The sequence below is a fragment of the Saimiri boliviensis genome, chromosome 1, assembly GCF_048565385.1.
Source record: "Saimiri boliviensis isolate mSaiBol1 chromosome 1, mSaiBol1.pri, whole genome shotgun sequence".
Lineage (NCBI taxonomy): Eukaryota > Metazoa > Chordata > Mammalia > Primates > Cebidae > Saimiri > Saimiri boliviensis.
In genome coordinates this window covers 155,463,470-155,481,019 of record NC_133449.1, presented here as the reverse complement: position 1 = coordinate 155,481,019, position 17,550 = coordinate 155,463,470, and the positions used below count along the sequence as shown (strand labels likewise).

Below are 17,550 nucleotides of genomic sequence, written 5' to 3'. Positions count from 1 at the left end.
TGTTTCTTTAAAGACACCGGCCCCGAAGCTCACACCGCGAGACACCGGCATTCGGCGGTAGACGCACGCAGAGGGGACCACGACTTGCACAGCATCCGCGAGGCTCGTACAGGCAAAAGCAACGTCCGGCATCTCTCACTCACCCTCGCAGCCAACTCTCGGAGATTTCACGTCGTGGGTAGGGCCATTCCCTGCCGGCCCGACTCTCCCCACTGGGGGCTTTCCCCAGGCTCACGTTGGAACCTGGGAATCCCGGGGTGGCGCCGCTTCAGGCTGGGTCGTTGTCTTACCTCCCGCTGTGGTTCCTTCCCCGCTGCTGCCCCTGGACCTGGACCCCTCATTCTCTCAACCTTTCCCAGCTCAACACCCCTCCCTCGGTGGGGTGGAGGGAGTGTGCCTTTCTCCTAAGCAAAGTCGAGGGGAGGGGGGGAAAGGAGAAGTTTATGTGAGTGGTCTTTTTAGAGTGCAAATCATTCATACATTCATTCAACAATTATTTATTGACGCCTACTATGTGCCTGGCACAGTTACTAGTCCAAAGGCAGAGGGAGAAAGACCCACTCTCTCCTTGAACAAATATGGAACTTGAAGCACAGAGAGGACGAGTGATTTTCCTCGAGGTCCAGTAGGGAGTGCATGAGTGGAATTCCACTCCCGGACAAGGGAGTGAATGAAGGGTGGGGGGGGTGACACAGGGAGAGACAGGGACAAACGCCTAAGCCTGCTGGTTCCACCTGTGGGAGCTCAGCAGGGCTGTGAGCCTGGAGGTGCATGGGGCAGGGGTGCAGGAAGGTCCTGCTTTCCTGCTCCAGGCGGGCTGGAAACCCCCCGCTCTCCCCCGCGCCTGGCGCCAGCAGCGCTGGAGTAGGGCAGAGCGCGGAGCCGGAGGCAAGAGGCGAGGGAGCGCTGGGCGCCCGCTGCTGCGGCGGCTCTGCGGGGTCCGGAGCTTCCCCGGCCTGGAGGCGCCCTAGAGAGAGCGCACGTAGAGAGAGTAATTACACTGTGAAGAGAAGGAGTTCAACACACAGTCCTCAACACACATCCAGTCTTTGTCCTAATCCGAGCACAATCTGCAACCCCGCCTCTCATAGAGGCACACTAGGCCCTTGGATTAGGCATACACAGATACATGCACCCGGGCTCACACAACTTTGCCGCCATACACTAAAGCCATTATCTTCATAAGACGCCCAAAAGTATGGGTATACTCACAATAATACGCACACCCACGGCACACACAGCGTGTGTGCATTCCTAGGATTTTACACATTGTCTCTCTGTCACCCACAGGGTACATAGGCATCAGCTTCACATGTGTTACAGCTAGGAGCTATTCCCAGTCCTCCACACAGGCATGCACAGAGACCAAAGTTATGTCGTAGAAACACATAAATTCTGAATGCTACACAGATGCAGGGTTTTACGCATAATCTCATTGTCACAATTAAAACCAGCTTGTATCTTCCTAAGATTCTCCACAATTGTCTTCACAGCACAAAATTCCAGAATCCCATCATACATATTGTATATTCTCATTGTCACCACTAAGCCTTCAGTGCACACGTACACAGCCACAATTTCTACTGTATATACACAGGTGTTCACAAATAGAGGTTCTCACATTCTCACACATAACACACATACAAATATGTGGCCAACACGCCCACCCATGTGAGTCCCAGTTGCTTTCATGATACTACACAGATCACTCAAGGTTGTGTACACCTCCCATATATCTGGCCTGGTTAGCGTGGTGGGAAATCCATTATCAGCACTGGGTGAGGAGTCCCAATCCCATGAGACCCCATGAGGGCCCCTGAGACCACCCGGCAGCCTGTCAGGGGTCTTAAAGAGCAGGGTGTCTCCAGCTAGCAGTCAAGTGGAAAGCACTGTTCCCCAACCCAGGGAAAGATTCAGTGTCATTTCTCAAGCAATGCCCCCACCAGAAACTCAGCCTTAAGGGATCTCCTGAGGCTTGGGATTGGGCAGCCCCCAGCAGGATGACCTCAGGGGAGACTGAAGTACAGCTAGACTCTGGACTCTGCTTTTTGGGAGACCCCAAAATGCTTTACTCCAGTCCAGGGACAGCAGCAGAACTTCCGGGAAGGTGGGGACCCTGTAAGGTTGTTGCCTATCTCTGCCCCAGGCAACAGTGTAGGAGGAGGTCTGAGACCTAGAATTTTACCTAAAATTGCTTTAGGATGACAGACGAGAGATGTGACAGGCAAGAGTTCAGGCTTTGCCTAGTTAGCACTTCACTTTGTCCCTTTTCAGTTCTGAGCCTCAGTTTCCCCATTTGCAGAAGAAGGGAATAGGATTGACAGTCTGGAATTCTGCAATTTCCAGCTCCGCACTGTCTCAGGGACCCTGCCCTGGTTCCTCTTGGGACTTAGCGCTCAGCTCAGGGGTTCCCACAGGACTCCACCTTCCTCTAGTCTAGCCTGTCTCAACAGACCAAGGACTAGCACTTCCAGGGTCCTAGTCCCACACCTCACCCCACCTGCAGCCTCCCCTTAACCCACCTTGCTCACCTAAAGAGTGCCTTCAGGAGGTTTGGCCTTCTTAGCATTTTCAAATGGAGGCTTCTCGGTTCTTCCCCCAACTGTGCTGGTGAGACCCGGCAGGAACTCTTCTTTACCCTGCTTTACAAAGTACAGGGCTTACAAATATAAAGCACATTCCGCCGTGCTGTAGAATCGGGCCCAAGGGTTAAAACTGGTTACATTACTCCTCCCTGTGTGAAGCTTCTATACCTCAGTTTTCTGTTCTGTAAATTGGAGGACAATAATCTCTGTCGAGGGCTGGCATAAGACCAAGCACAAGGCCAGGCTCTCAGCCCAGTGACAGTTACCTGGATAAATGGTGGCTCTGTTTTTAGGAATATTTCACAGGGGAGGAAACCAAGTTACATGCCACCACAAGACTACAAAGCTCTGGATGGAGAGAAGAGACCAGGACAGTGATCCTCCTTGCAGTGCTCTGTTCTGACCTGACCTAGCTGCTTCCGACTGCCTTAGGGTCCTTCCCATTCCCTACTGACCTTACACAAGCCATCATAAGGCTGGAGGTAGAGAGATGTCGCCAGGAGTAGGGATTGTGTTGCCAGAGACCCGAATTCCAGTTCCAGATTCCACCCTCCGCCCTCATTTCCTTCCCTAAATGACTTGGTGGGGGGTGTGGTCTGGCCACCTACGGGACTCAGTTCCCTCATCCATAACACTGGGACAGCAGTACCCCGGCAGGGCGAAGGTCCCTCAAGCCTGGACGTTCTGCAGTGGTGAGGTCCGGCTCTTGCCCTCGCCCCTCTTCTCCCCTGGCCCCTACCCGAGACCCCCGGACTGGCAGGCCTCTAGGAGCCCAGGCCCCGGCGCCTACCGCAAAACCTTCTCCCGCCGCGTCCCGTGACCTTGACGCCACGGGCAATCCCCGCACCGGACCCCTTATCTAAATAGGGCAGTAAATCAAGGACCTGTCAAGGCCCGGGTAATTACAGGAACTCCATAAAAAGGACCCGGCCGGCCGCCTGTTTATATTAGCGCGGTGTAAAATATTCTCGCTGTCTTGGGGAATCGCGTCGCGCAGTAACGCGCCATAAATCAGCCTGCGGACCATTTACCCCGCAGCTTGAGCGCGCAAATCCCTTAAACATTTCTCTGCCATATCTAAAGAGGACCTAGGACTTTCCAATCTGGCCCAGCCTGCTCCCCTGGATGGTGGACAGTCGGGGCCGGGAAGAGATAGGCACGAAGTAGATTGCTCCTGGGAGAGCCACGGTTCTGTTTGCAGACAGAAATGAGCCCAGAGAGGGGAAGGAACTTTCCAAAGGGCACACAGCCAATGAGTGGCAGACGTGCGGCTGGAGCCCACATCTCCAGAGGGGACCAGGGGTGAACAACGGCCTCTGTCTCCCCTTTTTACCTTCTTTCCTGAGATATGGTCAGGCCAGAGAGAGTCCAAGCAGAAAGTGACGTTCTTTACCTTTTGGCTAGGAGATTCCTGAGCTTCCTGCCATTGTGCACAGAATTATGTGTCAATGCTTTTCTTCGCAACCGTGGCCTCAGATTACTGGCAAAACACAAGCCCAGAGGATGGGGAGGGACTTGCCCAAGCGCACATAGCTAGGAATCAAAGACCCTCCCCTGCCAAAATAATTCATTCTGGTTTACATCCTTCCCATACTTTCCTAAAGAAAAACTAAGAGAGTACCTGTACATATGTGTGTGTGGCTGTGTGTGTGTGTGGGGGGGGGGGGAATAGTGCTTATTCTTAGTTCTTTAACAGGCCTCAAAAACACAATCTATTTAAGGTAAACTTGCTGCTGCCCATTGTCCAATGAGTTACATAAATCAAGCTTATGGAAAAAGAATATTAAATTTTTTATCCTCCCACTGGGCTGGGACCTGAGGATTCAAGGGAGAACTAAACATGTATGTGTTTTCCCCCACTTTTTCTGTCTTCCTTCCCCCATTCTCTTTCTCTTCCGAAGCCCGTAAATGACAATGTGTTTACATAAGTTTTTATGTCGTCTGAGCTTCGTCCCGGCTCCGTTTCCTCCTCTGTGTATTTTCCGCACAGAGTGATGTCTGCCTCGGGACGCGTTCAACCTAAACAGAACTCGGTCTGATTTGAAAATGTATTTATTTGAAAAATCGTAACTCACGGTTTTGGTGAAAACGGCCCCCAAATTTATGGGATCGCTTGGGGAGCTGCGATTGTAAATCAAAAAACGCTGAACGCCCCCCTCCCGCGTCTCCGAAGCAGCTTGATCAGGTTCTTCAGAACACCAGGAGACCGGTATCCTCCGGTCAACCCTGCGGCCCTCTTAGGCCCTCCCTGCTCCCATCCCTCACAATGGTTAGTTATGCAGTCAGTAGCAGGCAGGTGGATTTTACTCCAGTTTCTTTTACCCCGTCCCGGTTGCTTTCAAGGCAACTTCATTCTGGTCAGCTTCACAGCACTCAGTTTCAGGCCACCTGCTAATGAAGTTCTGCTGTGTACCAGGCTGTTTTGGGCATACTGGGAGGTGTTTCGTTCCTTGCATGCTGGTTAGTTTCCTGGTGCTCGGTTGCTCCCTGGGTCGGGTCCGGTGGCTTGTAGCCGATTCCTAGCCCACTGATCAACTACACGCCGAGCTGTTTCATGCCAAGAGGCTTATCTCCACTCAGTGTCATAAAGGTCATTTTCACTGCCTGACTGTTGCATCGCTGGCCAGGAGAATTATTTCCTTTCCTAGTCTAATCTGAATTCCTCATCGAGGACTGAATCAACCCACTTACCTATCTCCTGGAGCCTCCTGCGAGCAGAAGCCAGCTGAGGACTGGGAAAAGGCTAGAGCTGGGATGGCTATCCAAGGACAGATGCTGCTGGCCACATAGGTGGGGAGTCTTCGCCAGAGACACACCGGGTAGAGCTGGACACAGAGAGACTTCATGAGCAAACATTGAGTCTACTTTCTCCCGGAATATAGGATTGAGCCACATCTCCGTCTTGCTTGCTAAGGAACATGCATTTCTCTGGCAGAGTTCCCATGCAGCACAAGGCAACCTGTTTACTCCAGACTCGTCCATCTAAGTCCTGCTATCACAGGGACAGGGTTTGGAGATTCATTCAAACTTTTGTGATCTTGTCTCCAAAAGAGCATGCAGGAGCCAAGCAGTTCTGAAGTCTGCCAGAGCATAAGCGTTACTAGCAATGGGCTGTGGGGATGGATTGGTGGCTGGCCATACTTACAGTGAAAACAGTGGGCTCCTCAACCTTTTCCTTCTGCTCACAGGCTTTCAGAAAGAGTCCGTGGGCAAGAAACAACTGTATCATTATTAGCCTTATTATTTTAAACGGGCCCGGGCCACATCCATCATCTTTCCCATAATGGTCAATTGTAAACACACTTTAAAAGAGAAAAACAAAACAGGGATTTAATGTTGACACTGGGAAAATGCTTAGCTCTGGCATTGCTGGCGAATTGGCAGGCTCTCTAGTCTTTTGGGAGAGAAGTTAAGTGCTCTGAGAGGTGGGTTTTTTTGTTTTGTTTTGTTTTGTTTTTGTTTTTGTTTTTGTTTTGCTTTTTCCATTGAATTTCTAAATCCCTCAGGAGTCTCCTTTGTCTATTCAGTTTAATGAGGGAAGTCCTTCATTAAAAAGTCAAGGATGGCCGGGCGCGGTGGCTCAAGCGTGTAATCCCAGCACTTTGGGAGGCCGAGGCGGGCGGATCACGAGGTCAAGAGATAGAGACCATCCTGGTCAACATGGTGAAACCCTGTCTCTACTAAAAATACAAAAAATTAGCTGGGCATGGTGGCGCGTGCCTGTAATCCCAGCTACTCAGGAGGCTGAGGCAGGAGAATTGCCTGAACCCAGGAGGCGGAGGTTGTGGTGAGCCGAGATCGTGCCATTGCACTCCAGCCTGGGTAACAAGAGCGAAACTCTGTCTCAAAAAAAAAAAAAAAAAAAAAAAGTCAAGGATGGATAGAAGAGCCTCGGGACGGGAAACTGAGACGGGAGTGGAGCAGGAACACTGCAAACTTGGTAAACTGTCCTGACCCTCTTCATTACCATGGTCAACCTTTCCAGCACCTTTCTGGATTTCAGCCTTTTTCTGCCTTATGATTTCTGCTCCTTGGCTCATTTTTCTCTGGAAGGGAAGGATGTAAAGAGAGGTGAATGACAGAAAAAACAGAAATTAGGAATAGCAAGTGTCAAGTCATGAATGGGGACTGAAGAAACGGGAGCACACTTTGGTTTTCACTTCATTATCAACTATTAGAGCAAGTTCCCTTCCAGAAAACCTGGGTTTGAGCACCTTTTCCCAGTGTGAGCATTGCTCCCTAGCCACATGGATACCCCCATCACCTCACCCACACACACCAGAGGATACAAGATTGTTCTCATTAGCTTCCTAAAACCTACCCAGAGCATGGCTCAAAGAACAAGAAGTAACAGTGGAACTCAGCCTCAAACTCAAACCAACTGTTGGAGGTTATTAAATTCATTTTCATCTATACAAGCAAGGCCCCAAAAAAGTCTATTAAAAAAAAAAGGTGGCAGGAGAAGAGAGAACAGAAAGGAAAGCCCCAGAAACCAGACCAGAAATTAATGTAATTACCTCTTCTCCCCTGCCATAAATTCCGCAGAGGAAATCAAATCTTTCTGTGTATGTGTATAAAAACCAATCAGTCTATGGAGCTCGCCAAAATCCATTACGTCTCAAACTGGGTATTCTAATTGAATGAATCTGAATGTACCAGTCAACCAGGCATCAATGGAGCCAGGTTTTTCCAAGGGCGTTTGCCACGGAGTCAGAGAGGATAAACATTGGTTGGAACCACACACTAATCAGCTTGCTTGCGGAAGGGACCCTCTCTGAGCCTGGAGGAGATCTATGGAGCCTGGGTGCTGGCAGATGCATCCTAACATTTTGCATCAGATTGTAATGGAATATTTCTCATAAACAGCCAAGTGTCTCTCCCAGCCGCTCAACTGACATGTTTTTTGTTGTTTAACTTCAGATCTGACAGATGATGATAACCTGGAAAAAAGAGAGGTTACAAAATGCTGAGGGCTGTGGGGCTGGGCAGTGTAAAGGGCGCCTGCTCAAGAATTAGGACAGGGCTGTGATTTGTAGGGCCCGGAAAAGACTGTTATGCAACCCACGGCAAGTGGGGCGGCTGGGAGACAGGCCTGGAAAGTGATCGAGCGGGAGGGGAGAAGTGCTCAGCCACAGGAGCTCTGGGCTGCTTGCTTCAAGGAAATATGCCACTTGTATTGCATTTCATTTTGTGAGATGGAGAATGCTCCCTCCCCCTCACCACTCTCTCCAGGCTCTCAGTGCGTTTCCCTCTCTCTGGGGCACACTGATTTATAGCACCTGTTAAAAACACATAATGAATGCAATTAGCTGTGGCACTAGAGAGAAAAAAGGTAGGAGTTGGATTTATTCTAATAAAAGATAAATGTGTTTGTTTTCATTAACTTCGTTCATTAATTTAAATTTCTGAGACCAGTTTTAAGTCGTTGCTGCTTTCTTTGCCATTAGCCTAATAGGTGTTAGTTCTCCAACTTTAGTGGGTGTCACGGTCCCTTTGGGGAACATGTTTCAAATGCAGGGAACCCCTGTAGGTGAGGAGTGAGCATGAGATCTGCATTTTCAAGAAAGCTCAGTAGCAGATTCTGATGCAGGAACCATGCCTCTGAGAATACGATTTATATAGATGTAGTTGGTACCCAAGAGTGGCCTATTTACCAAGGAAAATTCTTGTCCTTGTTAGCTGTGGGATTCTATCCAAGCCAATATACATACATAGTTAAATATGATACATGTCTATTGTGGAAAATTAGAAAATATAGAGAAACATAGGAAGGAAGTGAAAGTTTCCTTGATCTTTACAAGCTATTTACAGTCTCTGGGCTGCAGTTTTCCAGCTTTCTCTGCCAAAGCCTACAGATTCCTAGAAGGAGCAGCTCTATCTTCACTATCCTACTGCTACCACCCAGCACCTATCTAGCACATAGTAGGGCCTACACAAATATTTGATGAAAGAAACAATTGTTAAGTGACACTGAGATTACACGACCTCTAAAGTCGCCATCAACCCTAAAACTCTGTTTTTCATTCTCGGCTCTAAGAAAAAACATATAATTGCACAAACTCAGATATATTTGTCACTTGGACTCCTGACATTCAAACATGTATATGTTTTTTCTCCATGTCTTGTCACTTGATCTGACAGCTTTCTGCCTGCTCTATCTGATAATAGTTTAGGGTTGTCCTTGCCCAAGGCAACCCAGCTATCAGCATGGGTTGGAATTGAGTGGGGCAGTCCCCACCTCGTACCAAACAGGACAGTCTGAGTCAGTGTTTTCAGACTCCAGCAAAATTGCAGGCAGAACCAGAAACAGAATAGTTGGTTTTTCAGTTCACAAATGTGTAATTCTTTCCCAAAGCCTTGAAGAAACCACTCCCTTCCCTCCCACTCTGCCTCACAGTCCACTAAGAGACAGCTGCTGGCTAAGGTCTTCCTATGTGTGGTACATACATTTCTCATCCTCACAGCTTTTACCCCCATTTTACAGATACGGAGTTAATGTTAAGTTTCCTCAACAAGACATGGGAGAAACAGGATTCAAACCCAAGTCTCCCTGACTTTGAAGTTCTTGCTTTCAACCACTACAATTAGGGGTGTGTGTGTGTGAGGAGGGGGTAATTAAAATGCTAAAAAAATTTAAATTCTCCAATAATATTATAATAGCAATAATTAATTACAATAAATAACTTTTTTTTTTTTGAGATGGAGCTCAGTCCCCCAGGCTGGAGTACAATGGTGTGATCACTACAACCTCTGTCTCCTGGGTTCAAGCAATTCTCCTGTCTCAGCCTCCCAAGTAGCTGGGATTACAGGCATCTGTCACCACACTCAGCTCATTTTTGTATTTTTAGTAGAGACAAGTTTTCACCATGTTGGCCAGGCTGGTCTCAAGCTCCTGATCTCAGGTGATCCGCCTGCTTTGGCCTCCCCAAGTTCTGGAATTACAGGCATGAGTCACAGCACCTGGCCAATAACAATTATTTATTATATTGTATTATTATTTATTGTTTATTCACAATAATGTATTATAAATATGTTATAATAAATAGCAACAATAATTGAAGAAGAATATGAACCTAGCACCCAAACAATGTGCTCTGTTTTATTCCTTCACTGCAAATACTATATCCTAAGAATCCTTTCTGCAGCTGGCACGGTGGCTGACGCCTGTAGTTCCAGCACTTTGGGAGGCTGATGAGGTGGGAGGATAGCTTGAGACAAGGAGGTCAAGGCTGTAGTGAGCTATGATCACACATGACAGAGTAAGGCTCTGTCTCAAAGAAAAAAAAAATCCTTTCTGCTACGTGAGCTCATGTTCATCAGTTTTAATAGGAGCTTCAGTCGCTCATCACGTTGCATCTATTTGACTTGTCACAATGAGGTTATAAACCCCATAAAGAGAGGAGCCGAATCTGTTCTATTGACTGATGTATCCCCAGCACCTAGCACAATGCTTTTACAGAGAAATCGTTCAATAAATGTTTGTTGAATAAGTGAACAGTAACTTGCTTGATACAAACAATTCTGGGGAGACGCTACTGGCAACATGGTCACCCAGGAGTCAATGGTGCAATACAACCCTTCCACTTGGTGGGTGCTTAGGAAGATGTGGTGGAAGGAATACTCTTTTAGGAGGAGAGATGGGACATAACAGATGCTTAATACACATACTCATTGTTTGATCATTATAAATACATTTTTTAAGTAATGGCTTTATTAAGATATAATTCACATTAAGTGCATACATTTCCAATAAACTTTTTATTTTGCAGTAATTCTATGCAGAAAAGTTGTAAAGATAATACAGAGAGTTCCTGTATAAACTCCACCCTTCAGTTTCTTCTAAGGTCACCTTCTTACACAACCATGGTACATTTATCATAACATTAATACGTTACTATTAAAATAAACTTTAGACTTTATTCAGATGTCACCAGTTTTTCTTTTACACCCCTTTTCTGTGTGAGGAAGCAATCCGGGAGACCATTTCACATTGAGCACAATTATGTTTGCCAAGCTGATTCTACCATGATTTACCTTTGACCAGCTGATTTTTTTTTTCCCAATTATCAGCCTCAGGAATTAAAAAAAAAAAAAAAAAAGTCTCACCCAAATTAACAAAATGGAACAAAAACAGATTCTCTCCACTTTAGTTAAGTTCCTTGCTGCCTCCTTAATAAGGAAGGCCAAAGCTTTTCTCAGCTTTGTGTGCCCTCATTATGTGACCCAAGTTACTCCCCAGGGAGCAATGTTGTACGGGTTTGTGTGATCCTGTCATCTGTGAGGTCCTAAGTCGTGTGCCTACTGCCAGTGCTGACACTGCTCAGAGTCAGACCTCAGTCAAGTTCGCTGGGATGATTCGAGGTTTGCGTCCAGTCTTGGATTCCGGAAGTCATACTTTGCACCTATTCCCATATGTATTTTTAGAGTGAACTTGGTGGGAGAAAATGAATATGATCTAATGTTAAGTAAAAGGGAAGGCAACAAATTCAGCACATGGGGCTGTTACAGCTCTGTTAAAATATGCATAGGAAAAAAAGAAGATACCCAAAGCAATTGCTGGCATGTTAGGATGGCAGGACGATGGATAATATTTTTGTCTTTCCTACATTTTTCAAACTTATTGTCATATTGTATTTTGCTTTTTGTGATGCTAATTTTTAAAATTAAAAAATAAATTTATACTCAAACTAAATATACAACTTAAAATACAACTCCTTTGAAAGGAGACAGTCAATGAGGAAAAGTGCCTAGGACGAGGCAACGGACGCTGGCAACAGCCGAGTTTATTTGGTAATGAATGTTCAATAAATATTTGCTGGAATGCATCAAGTAATTTACAGGGATTATCTCATTCAATCTTCAAAAGTGCTTCAGGAGACAGCGCAGTTATTACCCCTATTTTGCAGGTAGAGTAACTGAGGCACAGAGAATTTAAGTAACTTTTTCAAGGTTCCCCAGCTGGTAGGGAACAGAGCTGCAACTTGAACCCGTTAAGTCTCCAAACACAGTTACAGAAAAATGGGAAAAGAGGGAGAGAGAAAAGAAAGAAAGATATGAGAAAAATTTGTTTCATCGGTGAGAACAGTTAGACCAGTGAAATGGATGTCTGAGATGCTTCACCCAGAGGACTAGTTAAAAACGCAGAATCTTGGCCCCAACTCAGACCTACTGAATCAGAATCTGCATTCTAAAAACATTCCAAGGGACTCATATGCAGATTCAAGTTTGAGAAGCCAAGATAGTTAATATGGAATCTGTTTGGGAAAAATAATTTATACATACATACATACACACACACACACACACACACATATTATATATATACACACTTGTATTTATATCAGCTGGTATTACCTTGCTAAGAAATTGGGGCGTAGCTACACAAATTAGTGTTTTCGAAGTGCAAGTGATGGCTGTTTTGTGAATTGTGAAAACGTCTTAATGGATTGCAATCAGAAACTAAAAAATGTAAATAAATATTATCAGAGTACATCTTATGAAGAAAGGGTACATTATTTCATGAAACTTTTATTTCAGGTGTGTGTGGGGTGGGGGGAGTATACTGACTCTTGAGGTAAAATGTCTACTTCATGTCCTCTCCATCAGAAAAGTTGTGACTGGCCTTCACACCGTGGCCATGAGATTCTTTTTTTTTTTTTTTTTTTTTTTTTTTTGAGACTGAGTCTCGCTTTGTTGCCCAGGCTGGCATGCAATGGCCCGATCTCGGCTCACTGCAACCACAGCCTCCCAGGTTCAAGTCATTCTCCTGCGTCAGCCTCCCAAGCAGCTGGGATTACAGGTACCTGCCACATCTGGCTTTTTTTTTTTTTTTTTTTTTCCAGTAGAGACAGGGTTTCACTATGTTGGCCAGGCTGGTCTTGAACTCCTGACCTCAGGTGATCCACATCTCAGCCTTCCAAAGTGCTGGGATTACAGGCATGAGCCATGAGATTCTGAGCTGACATTTAGAAGTGTGGTAGATCTGTTTCCTATATCTGGTAGATTTAGAAACACTGAATGAAATCAAAATTGAGTGGAGAAGGAGGGTAAATGTCTCAGAAATTGTCTATCCCAGCCACCTCTCTGTCAAGATGCAGAAACACAGGCCCAGAGAGGAGAGGGATTTGCCCAAGGGCACACAGCAAAACTGGGACTTTGGAGAGAGGAGTGTAACAATGTCAAGTCTTTCATTCCTTTTTTGTCTCCACCATGAAAGTCTTGGGGGCTGGTGGGGCCTGGCCTGGAGGCCAGGCAGCCGGGGGGACATGACTCTGGAATGTGTTGGGGAAACAAGATGCCTTCTCCTCCAGACCTGACAAGCCAACAGGACTAGGTGTGGCAAGAAAGGGCTCTGGTTATCTGCCTCCCCGCTGTTTCGTTTGGTCTGTCAACTCCAGCAGCAAAGTGCCCCAAACGTGTGAGGCTTGATAAAGATGGGAAGGTAAGAGGGTGAAGGTAGTGGACAACAGGGACCAGAGCTTGAGAGGTGTCCCAGGACCTCTGTCTCTGTTTCCTCCAAGAGTCTGGGAATCCAACAGAATCCCCCTCTCTCCTTTACAGCCTTCCCCCTACTCAGAGATTACGGCCAAGACCCTTAACTTCTCTGGGGGGCTGTGTCTTCATTTCAAGATGGGACTGGATAAATCCTTAATACTAAAATCCTAAATCAGAGGATTTCGACTTTGAAAAAGAAGTCTACCATCTCATTCTTCCTTTTGTATTATTTTTTAAATTCAAAAAGTAATATGGGCTGGGCCTGCTGGCTCACGCCTGTAATCCTAGCAGTTTGTGAGGCTGTGGTGGGAGAATTGCTTGGGCCCAGGAGTTGGAGACTAGCCTGGGCAACATAGGGAGGCCTCATCTTTACAAATAAGAAAAAAATTAGCTGGATGTGGTGGTGTGCCCCTGCAGTCCCAGCTACTTGGGAGGCTGAAGTGGGAGGATTGCTTGAGCCCAGGAGGTTGAGTCTGCAGCGAGCTGTGACGGTGCTCCAACCTGGGTAACAGGATAAGACTCTGTCTAAAAAAAAAAAACAAAAAAGTAATACAGGGAACTTTTAATAAAGCATCCAGAATCTTTCTAACCCCAAATCACTGTTACCTTAGGATGTGTATATTGCCAAAATGGGGTCAGAGTCTATTCTGTTTTCCTTTTCTCACTTAGCAATGAGTGGTTGGCTTTTTTTTCGGGGGTGGGGGTGTCAATGAATATTATTTGCTTTATATTACCTGGATATTTGATGATAGTTATTGATTATTGTTAGGTTTTCTAAAGGTGTGATAATAACATTGTACCCATGCTTTTAAAAAAAGAGTCCTTTTATTCAGAAGCAACCATTGTCTGTAGGTTGGGGGGGAAAAAAAAGAGTCCTTTTAGAGACAGTGACGCAGGTGGTAAAGCCCTGGGTGGTCAGGCTGCCTGACTGTCTGGCTGGGCTTGGGCCGTGAAGGTGGGACTGCCTGTTCTGAGAGGCAAGTTCCCCTTTCTGGCTGCCCTCCATTCATAGCATGTCCCCCAGAACCCCGGGAAGTGGGGAGCACAAGCAGGGCTGGCTTAGAGAAGACGAGGTCCCCAGAGCTCAGGCCATGGACGTCCCAGCCCGCTCCTCTGTTGCTGGAGAACTGCTGGGTCTAGCCGCTGGGAGAAGCAGGCCAGAGCCTTCCAGGGCCTGGGGCCCAGGGGCCGAGGAGAATGAGCTGGTTGTTTCCCCTGATCACCAAGAGCGCCTCCTCCTCCGCAGCTGGGTCCCCCGGTGGCCTCGCCAGCCTCCAGAAGCAGAAGCAGTGCCTGATCGAGTCCCTCTGGAACTCACACTCCAGTATAGCTGAAATACAGAAAGATGTGGAATACAGATTGCCATTCAGCATAAACAGTCTGACAATTAACATTCATATATTGCTTCCTCCACAATTTCCTCAGGAAAAACTAGTGATCAGTGTTTATCCACCAATACGACATCGCTTAATGCATAAACAAGGAGTGTATGCTACCCTCTCTGTTAGTGAGCAATTTTACAATGCACTCAGATCTTGGAAAAGTTATTAGTCTGTTGGATGAGTTTTGGAAGAATCCTCCAGTTTTAGCTCCTACTTTAACAGCATTTCCTTACCTCTACAGTAACCCAAGTGGGATGCCTTCTTATGCTTCTCATTTTCCATTTCTTCCTCCATATCCCCCACAAGAAGCAAACAAGAGGATCTCTTCTTTGTCTGTTGCTAACACTGTTTCTTCTTCAACAACAAGTCATACCACAGCCAAGCCCGCCCCTCCTTCATTTGGCATCCTTTCGGATCTGCCATTACCTGTTCCCACAACGGATGCTTCAATACCAACAAGCCAAAATGTTTTTGGTTACAAGATGCCAGATGTCCCTGATGCATTTCCAGAACTCTGAGAACTAAGTGTGTCACAACCCACAGATACGAATGAACAAGAGGAGGTATTACTAGAACAGTTTCTGACTTTGCCTCAACAAGCAAATGATTACTGACAAAGGCGAGTTAGTAAAAAGTACTGAGAAACCAGCAAGAAAATAATCTGCTTTTGGAGCCCAGCTTGGAAGCGAAAAGACAAACTGTTTTAGAGAAGCATGAATCACTTTCACAAATGGAGGCTACTTTCAGAAAGAAGAAGCAGAAGCAGCATGAACTTGGTGAGAGCTGTAGTACCAGTGCCCTACAGGCAAGACTGAAAGCAGCTGCACACAAAGCTAAGGGAGAACCTGATAATAGTGCGGAAGATTTCTTGGAGGGAAAAATGGAAACAGATGGTTTTCTCAGTAGCTTCGTGGAAAAGAGAACAATTTGCCACTGCAGAAGAGCCAGGGAAGAGAAACTTCAGCAGGCAATAGCAATCCACACAAAATTTCATGCTCCATTACAGACATAGAATGCCAAATGGAAGAAATTAAAGCCGCATCCTCAATATTAGGCAACAAAGTTTCTTTTTTTTATTTTTTTAATTTAAGTTTAATTATTGTTAACTTTGCATGAGAGAAGGCAGCAAAGTGTCTAAGAGTGGACAGCTACAAGAATGGCATGAAGTAAGTAATGCTATAAAAAGGTGAAAGCCATCACTACTATATTCTACATATTTATCATTTTAGCCAGGTATTCCCTATCACATACAGTATATTGCAGAAAATAAATAAATATTCCTTGTCCTTAATTTGGGAACTGCTCAGCAGAGAATGCTCAAATTTTATATTCTATTCTTATTTCTTTTTTTTCAGATCAAAGTTTATATTCTAAAAGAATTATGCTTGCTTTATTTCTTACATTAACAGAGTACTTTCATATCACAGTTCTCTAATATAGTCTATTTTTAAGTATGATGGCCTGCCATGGTGGCTCACACCTGTAATCCCAGCACTTTGGGAGGCCGAGACGGGTGGATCACCTGAGGTCAGGAGTTTGAGACCAGCCTGACCAACGCGGCAAAACCCCTCTCTACTAAAAAACACAAAAATTAGCTGGGTGCAGTGGCAGGCACCTGTAATCCCAACTACTCAGGAGGCTGAGGCAAGGAAATCACTTGAACCTGGGAGGCAGAGGTCGCAGTGAGCTGAGATTGCGCCATTGCATTCCAGCCTGGGAGATAGAGCAAGACTCCATCTCAAAAATATATATATAATGAACACAATTCCATTTTTCCTTTACATATATTGCCACACTCCCTCCAAAACTGTCATACTAGAGAGATCAGCAATGTTGCTTTCTTGCCCTTTCTCTTTACTTTGCTCTCATTTCAGCAAAATGTAATAACATTCTCCCATGGAAAATTCACATATTCAAAATATTGATGTAAATTGCAAAGTTTAAATTAATCTTTTTACATTCTGGAATGTACTAATATGTTAAAACCATACAGTGTGACTATCATTTATCTCTGCCCAAACATGGCAACTTTTCTCCACTAAGTTTCATTTAGGTCACCTAGTAAAGTCTGTTTTTACTCATAAGACAGGGGAGTGAATCTCCCTCAAATGTGCATTTTAACACAACAAAAACTCTTTTCAGAACTTTCAGCAGTCAGTGGTCAAAGATGTTACTACTATGAATTGAACTGTATTTGCCAGTTATATTAGTTCTAAAATGATAGATTACAAAACCTATTCCCTTCATTAAACAGGCGTGACAACCAAATGCTCTGCTTCTTAACTGGATTTTCCCTCACAGATGTTTTACCCTACTAACTTTATCATGTTATACTTTGTGATCAGGCCGGTGGTTGGCCCACACTGTCAGTAGTGTAGTCTCTAGCATAGTAATAAAAGGTTGTTATTTATGAGAAAGCTAATACTTAAATTTATACATAAGACCAGGAGAATGAATGTTGCTTCTGCCTTGTTAGATATTAAATCAGTGTTAGAGAAAAAGTGAGATATGTTTTAGCATTTTTAAATAACGAGGAGAAACAGACTAGATCTCTGAGAAAGGCAACAAAATTATTCTAACAATTCAAAATATATTATCTAAGGAAAAGTTAGAGTGATGATTATTCCTGAAAGATAAGCTTAAGCAATCAAAAGCTCCTGAAGAATATATCTATTAACCGAAAATGTGAATCTCAACGATGTGCCTGTTTTTAGAAATATGGATAAGAGGGTCAGAAAGGAAGACAATATCAAATGCTTTAGAAAACACAAAAAGATGCATCTGGAAGTGAACTAAAAGATTCCTGATGGCCAGGCGTGGTGGCTCATGCCTGTAATCCCAGCACTTTGGGAGGCCGAGGCAGGTGGAACACGAGGTCAAGAGATCGAGACCATCCTGGTCAATATGGTGAAACTCCGTCTCTACTAAAAATACAAAAAATCAGCTGGGCATGGTGGCGCGTGGCTGTAATCCCAGCTACTCAGGAGGCTGAGGCAGGAGAATTGCCTGAACCCAGGAAGCGGAGGTTGCGGTGAGCCGAGATCGCGCCATTGCACTCCAGCCTGGGTAACAAGAGTGAAACTCTGTCT

General features: G+C 45.4%; 1 pseudogene; it reads left to right on the top strand.

Annotated features, from left to right (window-relative positions):
* The first annotated feature begins 14,276 nt into the window (after positions 1-14,276).
* Positions 14,277-15,473, top strand: LOC101049920 (vacuolar protein sorting-associated protein 37A pseudogene; annotated as a pseudogene).
* The last annotated feature ends 2,077 nt before the right edge of the window (positions 15,474-17,550 follow it).